Source organism: Lepisma saccharinum, chromosome 18 (genome assembly GCF_977018435.1).
Source record: "Lepisma saccharinum chromosome 18, izLepSacc3.1, whole genome shotgun sequence".
Taxonomy (NCBI): Eukaryota; Metazoa; Arthropoda; class Insecta; order Zygentoma; family Lepismatidae; genus Lepisma; species Lepisma saccharinum.
This window is the reverse complement of record NC_139246.1, coordinates 47,907,535-47,927,191: the sequence shown is the minus strand read 5'-3', so window position 1 is coordinate 47,927,191 and position 19,657 is coordinate 47,907,535.

The window sequence follows — 19,657 nt, the reverse complement described above, 5'->3', positions numbered from 1 at the left end:
CGGTACACAGAACGATAGGCATGAAGCCAGCTGATGTTACGAAATCTGACGAGCAGCGTTTAATTTCTACAGTTTACTGTCCAAAGTACACTCCCACGACTACCAAGAAATCAAAATTCAAAATTGGAGACCAGGTGAGGATCAGCAAATTCAAACGCACCTTCGAGAAGGGGTTCACAAAAAATTGGAGCACGGAACTTTTTACGGTGGTTCGAGTTTTACCCGGAAACCGACACACGTATATAATAAAAGATAGTAGCGGCGAGATTTTGAAAGGAAGATTTTACGAAGAGGAACTCTCTAAAACGAAACATCCTGACACGTACCTCATCGAGAAAGTATTGCGTAGGAAAGGTGACAAACTGTTTGTCAAATGGCTGGGACTTTCGGAAAAGAGTTGGATCGACGCGAACGAAGTGATCTTGTGAGTACGTGGAATGTCGTGAAACGTCTACCTGATTCGGAAAATCGAAAGAAGAAAAGGAACGGCGAGTTGCTTCCCGACAGCATCCGCTGTCTGATCGTAGGTCCTTCGGGGTGTGGGAAAACAACACTGCTCGTGGACAATTTTCTCCTCGCACCGAATTGGTTAGATTGGAAGAGCAGGCACCTGTACGTGTTCTCGAAAAGTTTGGAGCAATCTAAATACAAGCAACTGATGAAACTGTACGATGGTCTGGACATTGCAACGTTCGCTTCGGAAATAAAGCCACTCGACGATTGTCGTGAAAATTCAGTTGTTGTGTTCGACGATGTCATCCTGGAAAATCAAAATGAAATTCGCAACTTTTTCACGCAAGGTCGTCACAAAGGAATAGATTGCTTCTTCCTAGCTCAAACGTTTTCCAAAATTCCAAAACAGTTAGTACGCGACAACGCTAATTTCATATGTTTGTTTCGTCAAGATCACACCAACCTCAAGCACGCGTACGATGACTACGTAGGCGGAGACATGAACTACAATCAATTTTCGGAACGCTGCTGCTCCCACTGTTGGAACAGTGACGATTTCGGATTCGCGACGATCGACATGACGAGGAAACCCAACGACGGAAAATACAGAAACAAAATCAACGACTTTCTAAACGTTGCAACGTTGTGAGAAACAACGTGTATAAATAACGTTATGACGAAACGAAAAATCGAAGACGAAAATCTCAAGCTTCGCGATTACCTCGCGAAACGCTTCAAAGGTTGGAAATCCGAGAATCGCGGATTCTACGAAGAGAAGAAACGTCAAGATCAACCTGTGATCGACGCCATCAGCGATCTAGGTAAAGAAATTAAAGGCATCACAGAACAAAATAAAAATTTGATCAACGAACTCGTACCACTTGCAGCTAAAAGTTACATCGTACCCACGCCTATTTCGAGCATTCCTTCGACGCCGTTCGAACTAAGAGACGTACCGGCACGGCGTCAAGCCATAAGCAGCACGTCTTCGGATAAAATCGAGTTGGGGCCTTTGGCACGAGACTACCTGAGCACGGGGAAATTCGACAAGGATGAAGTGTTCGGATTGTATCCGAGTATGGAAACCAACGAGGGTGTGGTTTGGAAGATTGGGAAATCGAAAGTCACCTTCGAAGGCAACGACATTAAAGTTAATTTAGGCGATAAGAATAGTTGGAACAGGTATCCGGGTACGGTGGGACTGTGGGAACTCGTTGCCAAAAAGCAGCCGAAAGATTACACCGACGAAGATTACCAAAGTTACAAGGAAATTTTGATCATGACGGATGCCTTGTACCAGAACAACGATGCCTCGCAGAATAGGGTGAAATCGAGCAGCGGTGAAAAGTACAGGAATCTCATCAAGCCGATTTGGAACCAGGTGAAAACAGGCAGCGGCGTCAAACTCTACAACACCCTGCCCAAAGAATTCGTTTGGGTGGACGACGTGCGCAAGCTCATAGACAGGTTGTTGGTTATTGCAGGAGAGGAGAATGCAGGCAATCGTAATTTCTACAACGAGAAGGTGGGAATTGTGGACATGATCAGCGCCAAACTTTCCAACTTCATCGTGAACGACGACAAGGGCATAGGTTACCTCATCAAAATCATCAACACGCTGCCTCCGAGATTCTGGAACGTGGCCGAAGGAAAGGGACTCGTGAACGACATCATCAACAAGTTACCTTTCGAGATGCATTTACCTGGCTACCAGTACTGCGGACCGGGTACCAAACTCGAGAAAAGATTGGAGAGAGGAGACAAGGGCGTGAATCCGTTGGACGCCGCATGCAAAGATCACGACATCGCTTACAACACCACTCGCACCGATCTGGATGCACGTCACGAAGCAGACAGAAAATTAGAGCACGCAGCTTTCGAAAGATTCGTCAGCAGAGACGCATCGCTGGGAGAAAGAGTTGCGGCACTGGGCACCACCATAGCCATGAACACAAAACAAAAACTTGGGTGGGGTATATAAATAACATACAGTAAAAAAAAAACATCATGTCTTGCATAACCGACTTGCCACACGAACTACTGTGTAAAATATTCAAACATGCAGTAAACGGAGATTGTGAGGATATAAGAAAATTTTTGATCATAGCGAGATCAACGCCGGAATTTCGCATCCCTTGTGAAATGGCTGTCAAGGATTATCTTCGGGAAATTAGCGGCATGAGGTGCGACGATCTCGACACTCTTTTTTCGGCCGCAGGGGAAAAATTAAACAATAGGTTAGATGAACTACATGAGGCGAGGCAGGGGAGAAGACGATTCACAGATGATTGGCATAAGTCGAAACAAAAGACGGAAGATATCATCACGCACATCATCGCATTTTCCGAAGCACAAACTTTCTTCCTCTAACACACACAAAAAAATCTTCGATACAAAAATCTCGTGAAAAAAAAATATATATAAAATAACACACATCGTGAAAAAAAAATAATCTTCAGTGTATATATAAATAACACACATTGTGAAAAAAATTAAATTTCTCTAACACACACACTGAAAATTTCTCTTCAATATGACGACTGAAAAAATGAGTGACCTCCAAGCATTAAAACAAATGCTAAATTTGTCAGTAGAGTATGTAAAAATTCAGGAATTGGAAGTGGACAAACCTTACACGATAACTTCCGGTTCAATTGTTTCTACCCAGTATGGTCTCAAGGCGCGTCTGTTGCTCAACGCACAATACAGTCTATTTTTACCAGATCGATACGCTAACATGTTATCCGACGAGAAGCTAGCTATTTTAATCGAGAACAAAACTCAAATCGTGTACAAGGGTACAAAGGAACTTCTTGGTAAGAAAACAAAGCACGTAATAGAATTTGTGTAAGGGCTCTGCGCGGAGTATATCCTTGAAAAAAAAATTACACGCAACAAAAAAAATCTCAGAACATTTATATATAAATAACATACCGAAAAAAATTACACAAAACAAAAAAAATCTCAGAACATATATATAAATAACATACCGTGAAGATAACATATAGAGCATCAACATGAAGCCCAAGGGTGTCGTGTACCAGATACCATACTCCAATCTGAAAAATCTAGGTGCCCTCGATGGGTTACTCACCAAGAAACAACGCGAGAAGAAACGTTCTTGCTTGACGAAAGGACACGGAATGAAATTACTTCTCAGCACACCTCAATTGAGACGCTTGCAGCGTTCGCGGAAACAGCAAAAAATCGGAGGTTTCATATTCAGCATCCCAGCCATCCTGGCGGCATTGGGGGCCGTTGGAAGTTTGGCCGGCGGAAGTGCCGCCATCGCGAAAACCGTCATCGACTCGAAGAAGAACAAGGCCGAGTTGGAAGAACAGAAACGTCACAACCTGGCCATGGAGAAAAAGGGGAAAGGTATAACCAAAAAGCAAAAAAGCAACCTCGATGCTTTGAAGAAATATAAAAAAAAGAAGAAGCCCTGTCCAACTTCGATATTGAATCTCTGATCGAACTGTTGGGAATAAGAAACTTCAGGGGTGTTTTCATGTCCGATTCTCTACCCTCTGCTGTGAAGAAAAAAGAGTATGGCGTGGTCAACCTGGACAGTTACAAAAATCCTGGTACACATTGGATATGCTACCTCAAAATTGACGATAACAATGCATTTGTTTTCGATTCGTTCGGTGGCACACCGCCTGCCAGGTTGGTGAAGTATCTCAGTGTTGCCAACCTCTACTACAATGACAAACGCATCCAGGGTTTCACCGATGTTAACTGCGGCCACCTATGCCTTTCTGTTCTCGCATACATGTCTAAAATAAATAACCCGTCGGTGGAACATTTTCAGAAAGCATTGTGGAATCTTAAATACGATGGGCGTGTTCCATCTCACGAGCGAATCTTCGATCTTGAAACTCACGCTGCACGACGACATCGTCTATCCTAAATCCGTAGCTTTGCGTGCATTCTACAGCATGTACCTCATACCTAACGTCACGCATCACAACAACAAAATTAGCGTCGGAAGCGAACACATCGTCGTCACGCCAGGTCAATACAATCTTTCCACTTTGCAAGCTCAATTACCCAAAGGCACGTACCTTTCTCAAAATTCGGTCACGCACAGAGTGGAAATCCTATCCGCGACGGAGACCGTGGACCTGGGCACCATGGGAGAACTTTTAGGTTTCGAGAACAACACCAAACTCGAAGCTGGCATCAAGCACACGGCAGCAAACATTCCTAAATTTCTGGCCATAGAGACTCTGAACGTTCACTGTAACGTAGCGGAAGGAATGATCACTAAATCTTCGGACGGGGGGTTGCTGGGAAGTCACAAGCAGACGGGAATCATCGCCACATTCAAACCCAATTCCGAATTCATGGAACCGATCATCTACACGCCCTCTTCGCCGATCTATTTTCCAGTATGTCGCAACCGCATAGACGACATAGAGTTGGTAGTGACGAACGAGAAAGACGAGGTGGTGGATTTCGCAGGTGCCACTACGACGGCCATCGTGGAGATCAACGTATAGTAAATAACACGCATAGTGAAAATGGAACAAATCGAAAGTTACGAATTGCAATCTTTCCCCCCCAACCGTCGCACGTTCGCTAATCTCAACGAAGCGAACAGGGAGATCGAATACGACGTGGACGTAGGGGACGGGTTTGTTCATCCTCACAGAGCGGACCTCTACCTTCAATTCGACGTAGTGAAGAAAGAAAGCGGAGAAGCGTTTCCACCCAATGCAAATTTGAAACTCGTGGACAACTTCGTGCCTCACCTGTTCTCGCAGGTGGAGGTGAGGAAACACAACACCGTCATCGACAGAATCGATTATCCAGGTATCACGTCGACGGCAGTGGGAACATTGAAATTATCCAAAACAGACGCGGCATACTATCAAGCGGGAGGATTCGAAGCGGGAACAAAAATATCGACGAGAAGTCACACGGTGCTCTTTCCCATGCGTCTGCTGCCGGGATTCTTCTCCGACTACAAAGAGATCATGTGGAAGGGAGGATTGCGCGTCACGTTTCGAAGAGCGGCCAACGACAACGGCGCACTGATGCGATACACCAACTTGAACGCCGACGGCACGCCGATAGCCAACACATTACCCGAAGCAGCTAAGTGCGTCATCCGAAGCATGGAATTGAGAATGCCGATCGTGGAATACGAGACGAACTACGCCCTCAAGTACAAAGCGGAGATCTTGAAGAGTCCGCAGGTGCCGATTCACTTTCACGGTTACCAGTGCGTACAGAAGTTGGCGTCGGGAAGTCACATGGAATTCGACGTGACGACTCAGTTCAACAACATACAGTTCGACATGCCAGATTTCGTCGTAGTGCTCTTTCAAACCGGTCGCGATAACAACCAGGAAAAAGATTCCAGTAAGTTCGACGACTGCAAGATCAAGAACGTTTATCTCAAGAATGGTAGGAACGAAGTGTTCCCGCGCGAGAATTACAACCTCGACATGACCAAAGACGATTACCTCAAACTTTACGAAGCTTACACGGCTTACAAGCGCGTGACCGAGGGAAACGTGGACATGTACTACACGCCCAGCGAATTCAAAATCCGCAGGCCGATGTTCGTCATCAACACGACGAAGAGGAGGCAGGTGGTGGTCAACGATCGCACCAACATCAAGATCGTCTGCGAGTTCCACGAAGCCTTGCCCGATGACACCGTGTGCAGCGTCATCCTGATTGCAGAGAAGTCTTTCGCCTACGACGTGAAGAACGAGAGGGTCACAGAGCAGTTTTAACAGGTTTAACATCTTTTTCTTGCACAATCAGTTACAATAAAAATTTTGTGCTAGCACAATAATAATACGAATTTCTCTAGTTCAGATCAGTTACAATGTCAATTTCACTAATTATCAGTTACAATATCTTTTTTTCATCAGTTTTTTGCACTATAGCACGAGACAATCAGAATTTGCACAAAATTTTGTTGTTTTTACATGAGAAAATTAACAATAAAAATTCTTTTTTTTATCGTTTCAGATGCTGTCGAACATCAAGCACAAACACACACTAGAAAAAAAAAGCATGCAACTTTAGTTTTTATAACACACACATTCTCCATCTTCATCAAAAATATTATAATAAATATATTTCACAATAAAACTCTATATCCAAAAATATTACAACATCAAATAACACTAGAGTCGTTAGTACACGTTGCATGCATTACGGAGGTCCTCTGTAGAGTTTCATGGAAGTTTGAGAGAAAAAAAACACATGAAAATTCTACAGAGGTGTGGTTATCCATAACCACAGCCGTTAGAACCTTTTTGGGTTGGGCACCACGCACCCTGGCGAGGTTAGAGGCTAGGAATCCTAAAAAAATAAAAAAAATATTTGTTTGTTTGCTTGCGTCGCAATACGAAAATAATAAGAGGCGCGCGCGCGTGCGTGTGGCACATCGTTCCCGAGAGAGGTTTACAAAGGTATACAAACATTAGTGTCCCCGGGACTTGGAAGATTACGATAAAGTGCATTCGTACTTCAGAAATGAGAAAAAGCATTATTTACTCATCACGCTGTGTCAGCGCAACAAATAAATACGCGAAACGTAATCTGCCGATAGGCGCGCGCGCGTGCGTGTGGCACATCGTTCCCGAGAGAGGTTTACAAAAATCACGATATACATTGGTGTCCCCGGGACTTGGAAATAAAATATCATATGGTAAAATATTCTTGGGGTGAGTTGGCAACACTGAACCGCAATTGATGGCGCAGAACCGGGTTGATTACACTAGTCAGTGTTGCCAACTTCCATTTGTAGGTTAGCTTCGTCTGTAAAATATCACATGGTGGAATATTCTTGGGGTGAGTTGGCAACACTGATCGCCAATTGATGGCGCTCAACTGAGCTGATTACACTAATCAGTGTTGCTAACTCTTATTCGTAGGTTAGCTTCGCCTGTCAAATATCACATGGTGAAATATTCTTGAGGTGAGTTGGCAACACTAAACCGCAATTGACGTTGCTAGTGTTGCTAACTCCCATTCGTAGGTTAGCTTCGCTTGTAAAATATCACATGGTGAAATATTCTTGGGGTGAGTTGGCAACACTGATCGTCAATTGATGTTGGTGAACCCGGCTACCTCCACTAGTCAGTGTTGCCAACTCCCATTCGTAGGTTAGCTTCGCCTGTCAAATATCACATGGTGAAATATTCTTGAGGTGATTTGGCAACACTGATCGCCAATTGATGTTGCCAGTATTGCCAACTCCCATTCGTAGGTTAGCTTCGCCTGTAAAATATCACATGGTGAAATATTCTTGAGGTGAGTTGGCAACACTGAACCGCAATTGATGTTGCCAGTGTTGCCAACTCCCATTTGTAGGTTAGCTTCGCTTGTAAAATATCACATGGTGAAATATTCTTGGGGTGAGTTGGCAACACTGCGAGAAAGCCTCAAGCGTTGCCAGCTCTTTGCTTGAGGTTAGGTTATACCCAAAAACAAAAACCTTGGTGATTTTTTCGAGTGAGGAGCTGGCAACACTGCGAAAATAAAAAGTAGGTCAAAGTACCCTTCCAGAACGCAGCATTCCACCTACTACTAAAGTTAGCTTCGCCTGTAAAATATCACATGGTGAAATATTCTTGAGGTGATTTGGTAACACTGATCGCCAATTGATGTTGCCAGTGTTGCCAACTCCCATTTGTAGGTTAGCTTCGCCTGTAAAATATCACATGGTGAAATATTCTTGGGGTGAGCTGGCAACACTGCGAGAAAATGAGGCTCATGCCTTACGAGAGAAATCCATTAAGGCGAGCCTCACCGAGCCTCATTTTCGGTTTCAGAACCCGGGACACTGCACTACTTATAAACGAACTGTAAATTATATTAAAACTCTTAGCTTTTGTTATTTTCTTTTCAGATGTCCTATATTCAATTAAGTATCATTAATCTATCGTTTTCTGCCATCTATTGGAAGAATTGACATATCGGAATAATTTTTCTTTAAATATCTAAATACCTTGATTGAATAAAAAATGCAGCATGCCAGATATAAAAACATAAAAATTACACTTAACAAATTATTTTACGAGACGATTACAGAAATGTCTTTATTTTTCCTGTACCACTTTCCGGCATTTTTGACAAATAACAACAAATAACAAAGAAAATAATACTGTGACGTAAAGCGTTAACCAAAAGTTTCATGACGACATTTTATATTGCAGGACAACTTACACAATTCGTGTAGTTAGGTTCAATTTCAAGGTTGCCACATCTACAATAGATGTATTTGATAGATTGCTTTCGTTTATTTGACTTCGCTTTTCTGCCACTTTTGGCTAATCGCAAAGATGAGGAAAAGTGATGGTGACACTCGGAAAGATCACCTAGCAGGTGAATAACTGTTTGTGTCCACTAACGTATGAGCCATCTGTATTTTTAAACTTATGTAACATCCTACATCACCGTTCCCCAACCCACAACCTGGTATTGCCTGTTGCCGTCCAAATCAATATTCAATCCTGATTTCAACGTACTTCAGCTACAAGGACAAGTACTATGAACAGACCGACGGAGTGACAATGGGATCCCCGCTCTCACCAGCAATAGCCAATTTCTTCATGAAGAACTTCGAACACGAGGCACTCCGTTCAACTCCACAGAAACCTTCCGAATTTTACAGATATCTAGACGACACCTTTGTCATCTGGCCGCACGGTGAAGCAGCGCTACAGACGTTCCTGGATTTATAGGGTTTACAGGTTACATAACAAGGTTTATAATAGGGTAGGTTTAGAAGTAAAATGGTTGTCAAGCAGTGTTTTCAGTCTGGTAGAATTTTCTGTCAAGGAACGTGCTTAGTCATGCAGTCAATTTCTCGGGTCATCTGGTCGTGGGGTTCGGTGTTTTCACCGGAGGATGGGTGTTTTTCCTATGCTGCGTACAGCACAACTTGTATGATGTGCGAGGTTAGTCCAGAAGGTTTTTTTTTTTGCTACTTGCCTCAGCATTGGGATGTCCAGATCTTCGTGCAGCTGGGTGATTCGGATGCCATCTATCAGCCGGTATCCACAGATGGTGCGCGCTGCTCTGTTTTGCACTCTCTGTAGCCTCTGGAAGTGCGTCTCTGCTACTTGATGCCACGCTGGACCCATTCATTCATTCATTTACTAGGTTAGGGTGGTTGGAAGCAGGCACGTATCCAGGAATTCCTTTCGGGGGGGGGGCCTCAACCCCATTTTTTAAAGGGGTATAGTAAGAATCTCACAATTGTATGTTCAAGACCAGTGGTGGCAAAACAGGAAAAGGGGGGGGGGGTGCGGAGGGCGTTGCAAGGAAAGTTTACTTTCTCTTGGTAGGCAAGGCTTAACATTAAGAGGCCATAATGTTGAGGCAAGAAAATAAAAAATGGGGAGCAACTATCCCTTAAATCGTCGCCACTGTAAGGCTGTCATTTTAATCAGAACGTGAGATCGGAACATTTTTTACCACTCGACTCCTCTGTTTCCATGCATTAACATTGTGTGCCGGAACCATCTCAGTATGCGTGTTTGTCCATTTCTTCTAATCAGGCATAAAAACATCTATGGTGTCTTTGAGTGTTTTTACGAAGCTGTTACACATGCACGGGATGGACAATCCACTCGACAACGCGAGATTCAAATTGTGGGCTGCGAACTGGACGCAGACAGCTCTCGAATATTTCTCTCTGATTCGAGCCTGAACACCACTAACGTGTCTTGTCCTCCCATGTTTGCGGCTCTTATGAAAGCCGAAACCCACCAAATTGTTCAGATTCTGGCCTTAGCACTCACAAGTGTTCAAAAATGCCTGTCACAGCTTCCGCTGTCTTGTCATATATCGGCACGAAACAAAGCAAGTCTTCTCGAATACAGGTAGGTCACGAAACAATTAATGCACAGTGAAAACCCTTCCATTTCCAACACATCTAATGTTTCGTCTCGCAGTATGATCAAATGCTTACTCATTTATCTCCAGTGACGTGCTCAAGGGAGGGTTGGTGAGATCATAAACCCATTTGACCCAGTATTCCTTTTTTTTTACAAAAAAAAGAAAAGGAACGTCAAAGACAGGAAAAAAATGGCAAAATCAGGACTGACCACTAAAAATAGTATGCGTAACCCCTCTCCCTTCCGAAAATCCTGGGCACGCCTCTCTTTATCTCGAACACATTTTTAAAAATCAACTCACCAGAAGTTTTTATCATTCCGTATTGGAGATTGAAGTAAGATGCGTTCTTCCTGTAGGTTTGGATATGATCCTTTAGGGTGCTGTCGTCTGTCTGCCTTCACACCTAACCTTAACAAGGCCCTAATTTTCCATTCTTGTGATTTGGATTTTCAAGACTTAGGAAGGTTTCAGACTGAAGGGACACGTAATACATGTCGATTGGAATGGGCCAATCAACAGCAACGTTTCACACCATAGTGACTCAAAAAGCGGAACAAACCTAATCTTCAGGCGACACGGTGTGAAATCTCCCTTATTAGGGCACTGTCATTGCCACCTCGAAGTAGTAGCCCTTGTTGAACACAGAAGAAAAAAAATCTCCTCAACCGGTGGAAATGTTGCTCTTCTTCCTCCTTCCTTCTCTCTCTCTCTCTCCCTTTCCTTCAGTTTTCTTCTCTCTCCTATATTTTCTGTGCTTGTTCACTATACAGGCAACACCTTACGATTTGATATACACAGGATATGTACTATTTAGACATTTTAACGAAAAATCAGTTGAAGTCGAGGATGGTTAGGTGGCTCAGTTGGTAGAGCCCTGATTCGGGTTCTGGTAGAGCCTGCAATTTCCGCCTAAAATGTCTACATATGTAACATCTTCTTGCTTTCTCTTCTCAACATTCATAAAATTTTAGGCTGTCTCTTTATGGTAGTTAAGTGTTTGAATGTGTTTCGAACCCAGTAGGCTTAAACAAAAGTGGTTTTTTTTTTACCATGACTTCATATACGAAATTTAGTTCTGGCAAAACTAGATCATCACTCAAAACTTTGATTTTCATTTGATCTATGCAGCTTATTTCTGTTTTAATAAACCACTCCAATATCCGGTACTGCTGAAATATTCACTTGAGAGAGAGAGAGAGAGAGAGAGAGAGAGAGAGAGAGAGAGAGAGAGAGAGAGAGAGAGAGAGAGAGGCAGGCCTTCATCTCTTCGGCCCTCGAACCGAACTAGCACTACACTGAGGAACCGAAAGTTCTGCTGTCGTCATTGTCTACATTTTCGAATCACTATATCTTATAAAGCAACCAGATAGGACGCTGACTGACTGATCGAGACACCTCATCCCCACCTTGGATACGTGCTATTAACAATAACAGGGGTATAAAACATGCTCCGTAATGCCTCAATAATTATTTCTCTCCTTACATTGTTTTCACATTGTTCAAGAAGCCAAAAACCCAATTTTATCTAACGTAATCTGAAAAATTTCTTGGGGAGAGGGTAAGAGCCCCCTGTGCCCCATCTTGGATACGTGCTATTATCAATAACAGGGTTACGGAACATTCTCCATCTTGCCTCGATAATTATTTCTCTCCTTAAATTATTGTCACATTATTTTATTTCACACCACAAGAAACCAAGAACCTCATTTTATCTAGTGTAAACCTAAAACTTTCGGGGGGGGGGGGCTCGAGCCCCCTAAGCCCCCCCTCTGGATACGTGCCTGGTTGGAAGTTTCGTCCCGTGGGACATGCTTTTTCAGATGTGGAGGGAAAATGAGTTCTGGGCTGAAGGGGTTTGCTTGATTGATTTTTGTGCTCCCTTCAGCAACTGCTACAGAAGGGGGAAAATGATTTGGATTTAGGTTTTTAGGCCCCTCTTCATGGCTGGGGCCGGGTGTGGGAAAGTTTGGGAAGTTTTTCTTCCACGGGGTGGCTGTTTTTTGTTTAGCCAGGTTTTAGGTGTCAGGTTTTGTTCTTTCCTCCTTAGAGGACTATATTTGGGTACTTTCCTCCGTAGAGGACTTGGTTTGGCGTACTTACAGCATGGCAGATCGGCATCAAAGAAGCCCCTCGGCATGTGGTAAGGAAGTTTTGTTCGATTCAGATACAAGGTTCAAGTGTGCAAAGATGCTTTGGTTACAAGGTTTCATTTTACAAGGTTACAATGGTAAGATAGAATACAATAACACTTTTACAGGAGTACAATAGGAATTAACAGGATATAATACAATTTGAGGTATACAATAGGTACATAAATGGATTTCAGGATGCAATCTATAGGGTACAGATCTATAGGGTTTACAGATTACATAACAAGGTTTAAAAGGGTAGATTAGAAGTAAAATGGTTGTCAAGCTGTGTTTTCAGTCTGGCAGTATTTCAGTGTGGTAAGGTTTTCTGTCCGGGAAAGTACTTAGTCATGCAGTCGATTTCTTGGGTCATCTGGTCGTGGGGTTCGGTGTTTCCACTGGAGGATAGGTGTTTGTCCTATGCTGCGTACAGCAGGACTTGTATGAAGCGCGAGGTTAGTCCAGAAGGTGTCGGTCAGTCTTTTGGCTACTTGCCTGTGCATTGGGATGTCCAGATCTTCGTGTAGCTGGGTGATTCGGATGGCATCTATCAGCCGGTATGAACAGATGATGTGTGCTGCTTTGTTCTGCACTCTCTGTAGCCTCTGTAAGTGTGTCTCCGCTACTTGATGCCAGGCTGGTACCGTATACAGGAGTACTGGTTGGATGCAGGCTTTGTATATGAGTAGACGTGTTTCCATGCGTAAAGTGTACGCCCGAAGTACCGCGTAGAGTCCAGAGAGTATGGCTGTGGTTCGCTGTTGCACTTCCGCCACATGCCGGGCAAAGGTGAGTCGCCCGTCAAGTGTGACTCCCAGGTAACGGGCTTCGTCCTTGTGAGGGATGTTTTCTCCACGGAGCTGTAGTTGCCGCTCCTCTTTGTTGAACCGCGCTCCGAAGACAACTGCTTCACTTTTTGCTGGGTTGGGCAGGATTCTCCACTGCGTGGTCCAATCTTCATAGTCTTGGAGTTGAGTAGTGTATATTGATTGTTTCAAAGTAAAAAAAAAAAGGATGAGGCCCGACCCAGTGGCCGAGTGGTTAGCACATCGCACTGCGACGCCAAGGGTCCCGGGTTCGTATCCCGGTCGGGCTTGGTTGTTTGTGAATGTCCATTCATCAATTTCATCATTTCATCACTCATCCCCATCTTCGCAAATTAGCCAAGAGGCACAAAATGCGAAGTAAACTAAATCAATCTATCAATCAATCAAAAAAGGATGAGTCCTCTTTTTTTTTATGATTTAACCTCAGTGATAGCCTTTTATGATGATTGTTTTGTGGATTTTATAGCGTTCAAAGACATTTTAGTGCAATTTTCATGGGAACTAAATTTTCAAAAAGGATGAGTCCTTTTTTTTACGATTTAACCTCAGTGATAGCCTTTCATGATGCTTTTTTGTGCGGTGCAACTAAATTTTCGCACCACGATCTTACGTGATATAACTTAAACTATTCACTGATTTTTTTTTTTTTTTTTTTCTCGGTCTAAATTAACCTAAGTGTTGTCTACGGGACTTTTCGAGTTACCGGGCCAAATCTCGAAAACGGTGATTTTTTTGCAAAAGAGAGGTACCCCCCCAAACCCTTTTGGCCCATCACCTGTTGACAGAGAGGCAGGCACATGCTGGACTTGGAAAATTTTCGATTGATGAAAAAAAATTGGTTCTACGATGACCTACACTAATTTTGGTATGGGAGGACACCGAGACTCGACCAACACACTAAACCCGACCTCTCTACGATTACACGTTCGGAAGTTACGAGTGATCAAAGTTTTGGGGGGTGCCCTTCAACTCAGGACCACCAAACTTGGCATACATACTCTACATCCCCAAAAACGACAAGGGTGTTAACGGGGAAGATTTTTCGATTTATTTTCGTGCTATCTCTCACCGTTTTCGAGATATTTGCAATCTAATGCTGGACTTGGAAAACTTTCGACAGAGGAGTCAACCATGATAACCTATGTTCATTTTGTTAGGAGCTGATGCTAACGCATTTCTCTACGATAATCTTACCAAAAAAAAAAAAAAAATCGGCACCCTTCAACTTTTAGGACCACCAAATTTCGTACCCGTACTCTACATCACCAAAATCGACAAGGGGGTCAACGGGGGAGATTTTTCGATTTATTTTCGCACGCTATCTCTTACCGTTTTCGAGATATTCGCAATTTTAGCTCTGGACTTGTAAAATTTTCAGAGCCTATGTCATTTTTGAGTTTCCAGTCAGGGAGGACACGAACATGCCAATGCAACCTTCGAAGTTACGAACGATCAGCAATTGGCCCACCCTTGAACTTTTATTACCTTCAAATTTCGTACCCGTACTCTACATCACCAAAATCGACAAGGGGGTCAACGTGGGAGATTTTTTGACATTCTTGATCAGCTGAATTATACTCTTATAATCTGTTTTCTTCTTATTCAAATTAAATTTAGTGCTTAATCCGGTGAAAACTGCTGAATTGGTTGTAAAAAGAGTACTGATAATTGTATATGTAGTTAGTGGTATTAAAACATTTACAAATCCTGTTGCAGCTGATAAAGCTATGGATAGAGTGATTAAACAATAACAGAAATATTTTAGTGTCTTATATCTCCTCTTTTTCTTCTTTAACATCATCTCATATTGGTTTATTATTGATTCTAATAATTGAATCAACTTTTCTCTTGGGATATTATCTGGTATTTCCATTTATCTATTTAATATTCCTCCATAACGTTTTTGTTACAGAGATCAATGGTAATATTTTTCTCACCACCCATCAGAATATAAATAATTATCTGATCTGGAACATTAGCCCTAAATTCTAAAGTAGTTACCAAGTTATTCTTATCTCCATAGCTAATGTTTTTACGTGTGGTCATATCTATTAGAGCCATAAAATGATTGTGAATTAACTCATCAATGCCCCATCGAACACATTTATTTCCTACCCATCTATCTACAAATTATGCATAAGTTTTATATGCGATTTGGTAACAATGATTACTAATTTTCAATTTTTGTCTTTCAAGTTTCAAGTTTCTCTTCGTTTCTTGAATTCTTAAATGACCAGTTCTCAAGCTGACAGTGATCGTATTTACTAGAATCTCTTTTTTGATCATTCGGTCTGTTTGTTTGGAATCGTATAATACATATATCTGTGTTATCAAATTCTAAACTGTTGAATGATGTAGTTAGATCAATGTTAATGTTCTGCCCCCTGAAATTATGTTCTTCTTTAACATTCCAAACAAAATAGTTAAACTTTAATTTTGGGTTTTTCAACAGTTTTCCTTTCTGTAAATCGTTGTAATTACTTTCGTATATTATGATCGGTACTTTGATTTTAAACTCTTTGATGACAATTTTACCCTCATGAGGCATAGCTGTTTCAGCAGTCCCATCAGCGTTCTTTGTTTCCCACCTGTAAAAGCATGCTTCGTCAGACGCCGCCCTCTCAAAAGAAACAGTTAAACCAAGGTTAGGTAAGGGTTGCTTATTGTACCTAAAGAAGCTAAATAAGAACTCAAGTGGAAACGATATTTCATCAATGCGACCCGTTTCATAATAAAATTTATCCTCGTTAGTAAAACCAGCATCTTTGTATAAATGTATATTTGATTTTGGAACATACAAATCAATAAGCACGTCACTTATGAGAGCCGGATTATCTACTCTTTCTATAACTTTACCAAAACTCTTAAGATATACTCTGTTCCACAAACGTGAAAAGAAGTTGTCTACAAGTTTTATGTTATCGTTCTTATTATATTCACCGTTTGCTGATTTTCTACGAGGTTCAAATTGCATGTAAACAAAGGACCTATTTGGGTAATTATCACCACCTCCAATATTGAGCTCTGTGTTTAGACATGTAGGTGCTTTGTTTAGATTTGGTTGAAGTGTTTGGTTCAAACGATTTTATCAGATATTGTTCAATGTTTTTAATAATATCCATTTAATAAAGAAAAAAGATATTTATTTTTAAAGTGAGCCGATGTGCAATATGATTTCAATCTTATCACCACCAAAATCAATTAGTTCATTGTTCTCATTCTTGATAATGGTGTGAATATCCCTAAAAGAAGCATGGTGAATTGAAAACTCGCACGGTGTTTCTGGTTCGTAGACAATGTGTTCTTTAAATGCTACATTGGGATTAAATTTCGCACTAATGTCAGTATGCTTACGTTGATGTTTATTGTGTTTAGTGGTAAAACCAGAGTTTGCAGCTAAATTACACTTGATATTAATAGTATTAAAAGGGAGAACATTTGGAGGATCATCACCAGTTTTTCTTTCACCAGCTGTAATAATCGGGTTTTTAAAAAATCCTATTAGTTTCCCCAAATTTTCAACATCAAAATTGTGTTTTCCTTTGTTGGTGTTGACAATTCTATTACTAATATGATTTTCTTTTAATTTCCAATACATTTTGCATATGACCCAGTATTTCTTTTAAGGAATCGAACGTATACTGACCCTTTTCAATTAAGATATCCTGAGTCCCATATTTTAAATTACCTTCCTTAACATTTGGTGTTAGAAAAGTGGAATATAAACCAACAACAGAAATGTATTTCTTATCCATAATCATGTGTTCGGAAAGTCGAAAATGCAGCTCTGGTGTGCTTCCTTCTAATACAATATACATTTATAGCACAATTAATTTTATAAATAAATGTTGACTCCCAGAAACTAATTTGGATATATTACACATTCCAGAAGATGAAAATGAGGAATTCAGAATAACCGGTCAACTCTTACCTAGCCAGATAAGAGCATTAATAGTAGGGCCATCAAGTAGCGGTAAAATTGGTCTAGTTATTGACAATTTTATTCTTAAATCAGGATGGATAGACGCTGATTATTATTATATATATTTTGCAAGACTTTAGAGCAAAAGAAATATAAACAGCTAAAGAAAATATTTGATGATTTTGAGGAGGAAACAGGAATTCGCATGGCTACATTTATAGACAAAGATGAGGATATAATTCCACTAGATCAAATGGAAGATAATGCATTAGCTATTATAGACGATTGGATTTTGAAAGATCAAGATATTGTAAGAGAAATCTTCACCACAGGTAGGCATAAAGGAATAAGTGCGATATATTTGGGCCAGACGTTCACTAAAATTCCAAAACAACTTGTGAGAGATAATTCGAATCTTGTGGTGTTATTTAGACAAGAAAATCATAATCTTAAATGTGCATATGATGAATTTGTTGCGTCCAATATGACCTTTGATAAATTCAAGCAATTATGCAACATGTGCTGGAAAGATCGATATGGATTTACAACTATCGATACAGAAATAAGATAAAAGAATTTATAACATTAACGTAAACGTCCAACGTCAACGTAGACGTACACATCAACATAGACGCATACGAATATTTTTGCGATATAAATGAACCAATTACCAAAAGATCCTATAGAACGTCTTAAATTAAAACAGAAGCAGAGAGAACTATTTAAACAGTGGAAAAGGCAACCAATAATACAGTATGAACTTAACAAAAAGAAAGAACAACCAATTATTGACGCCATTAATAATAATAAAAAATAATTTCAGGTGTTGGTTGAGCAGAACAGAAACCTTATTACAGAGTTAATACCTACTGCTTTGTCACCATCAGAAACTTCACTTGAGAAAGAAATGTCACCAAAAGTCATTACTGACTATAATACTATACGAATAGGTCTGAAATTAACAAAATATTTGAATGAAAAGGATAAGCCACCTGTATTTGAAATAAGATATGGAGGAACTAAGTTGTATTATGGAAATTCTGAGTTAATACCTACTGAGAACGATATTATTGTAGAAGGTACGCTACAAGGGAACTGATTTTATGCTCACTTTTCTTACCAAAAGACACATCCCTGATAACATGGAGCCTGAAGGTGAAGATATGGAAAATTACTTATTAATTCTAATATTATTTATCATAATAATGATGCATCAACAGGGAAACCAAAATCTAGAACAGGCGTCAAGTATAACAAGTACATTAAACCAATATGAAAAGAAATATCTAGACATCCACCAAGCTCGTATATTAGTAATAACAATCTATAAAAGAATATGTGTGGCTGGACAATGCAGCTAAGCTTTTAAATTGAATTGGTGTTCTTGATGGGGCTTGGAAAGCGGGCAATCACAGTTCGAAAATAAAAAATGAAATAGCTGGTATCTATGACTAGATATTCAGTATATTTGATACAAATCCAAACTCTGCATATCAACTCGGATCTCTTATAAAATGTATACCAAAAAAGTATTTTTTGTGCGAAAGAGGGTGCAGGAATATTTAATAAACTTCTCAATTCATATATACTACCAGAAATGAATCTCAAAAGCTTCGGTACTGCAAAAAAATATAATTACTGCGGTCCATTTACCAAATTAGAGAAACGAATAGAAAAAGGCGACCCACCGATTAACAAGCTGGATGCTGAATGCATGAAACATGACTTATTTTACAGAGATCAGCGGATAAAGAACTGTAATTAGCAGCGAAAGAAATTCAGCATGATCTCGACACACCATGGAATGAAAAAGCCGATGCTTTATTAGTAAGAGGAGGTATGTGGACAAAACATAAATTAGGAAGCAAAGATGTGGATTGCCTCTTAGTCTATAAAAACTTATATTTTTACCATAATAAATGTTATTACCAACAGCATTATTGCCAGTAGAGAAATATATCAGAAAGTTCAAAAAAGGCAGCTCTATTCGTTTTGTTCGTTATGGTGGCTCCATCATACCAATACCGCTACTTTCACAAGCAATTATTAGTTTACAAAAACTCTTTACAAGTAAAAATGCTTGATGCAGAGTTTTTTTTTACGTAATTCGTAATATCAATATTACTTACAGGGGAGTAACTTATTCTTATTTTGCACAACACGTTCTAGTTAATTTCTGTACACATGACATATTCCAATTAATTTCTAAAAAGTCGTCAGTCATAGAAATATTTTTGATATGACAATTAGAACAACATTCACATGTGTAAGACCCCGTTTTCATTAACATTTCACGTGAGCAACAGGAATATTTAATAAGACAAATTATCGTTATAAAGCATAGTTTACCCTTCCAATATGTACTTTTTGTTCAAAATGCTGCCTTCATATCAGTCTATTAAACAATGAAATATTTATTCTCAATAAAATATTTGATTGTCAACAAAAATACATAA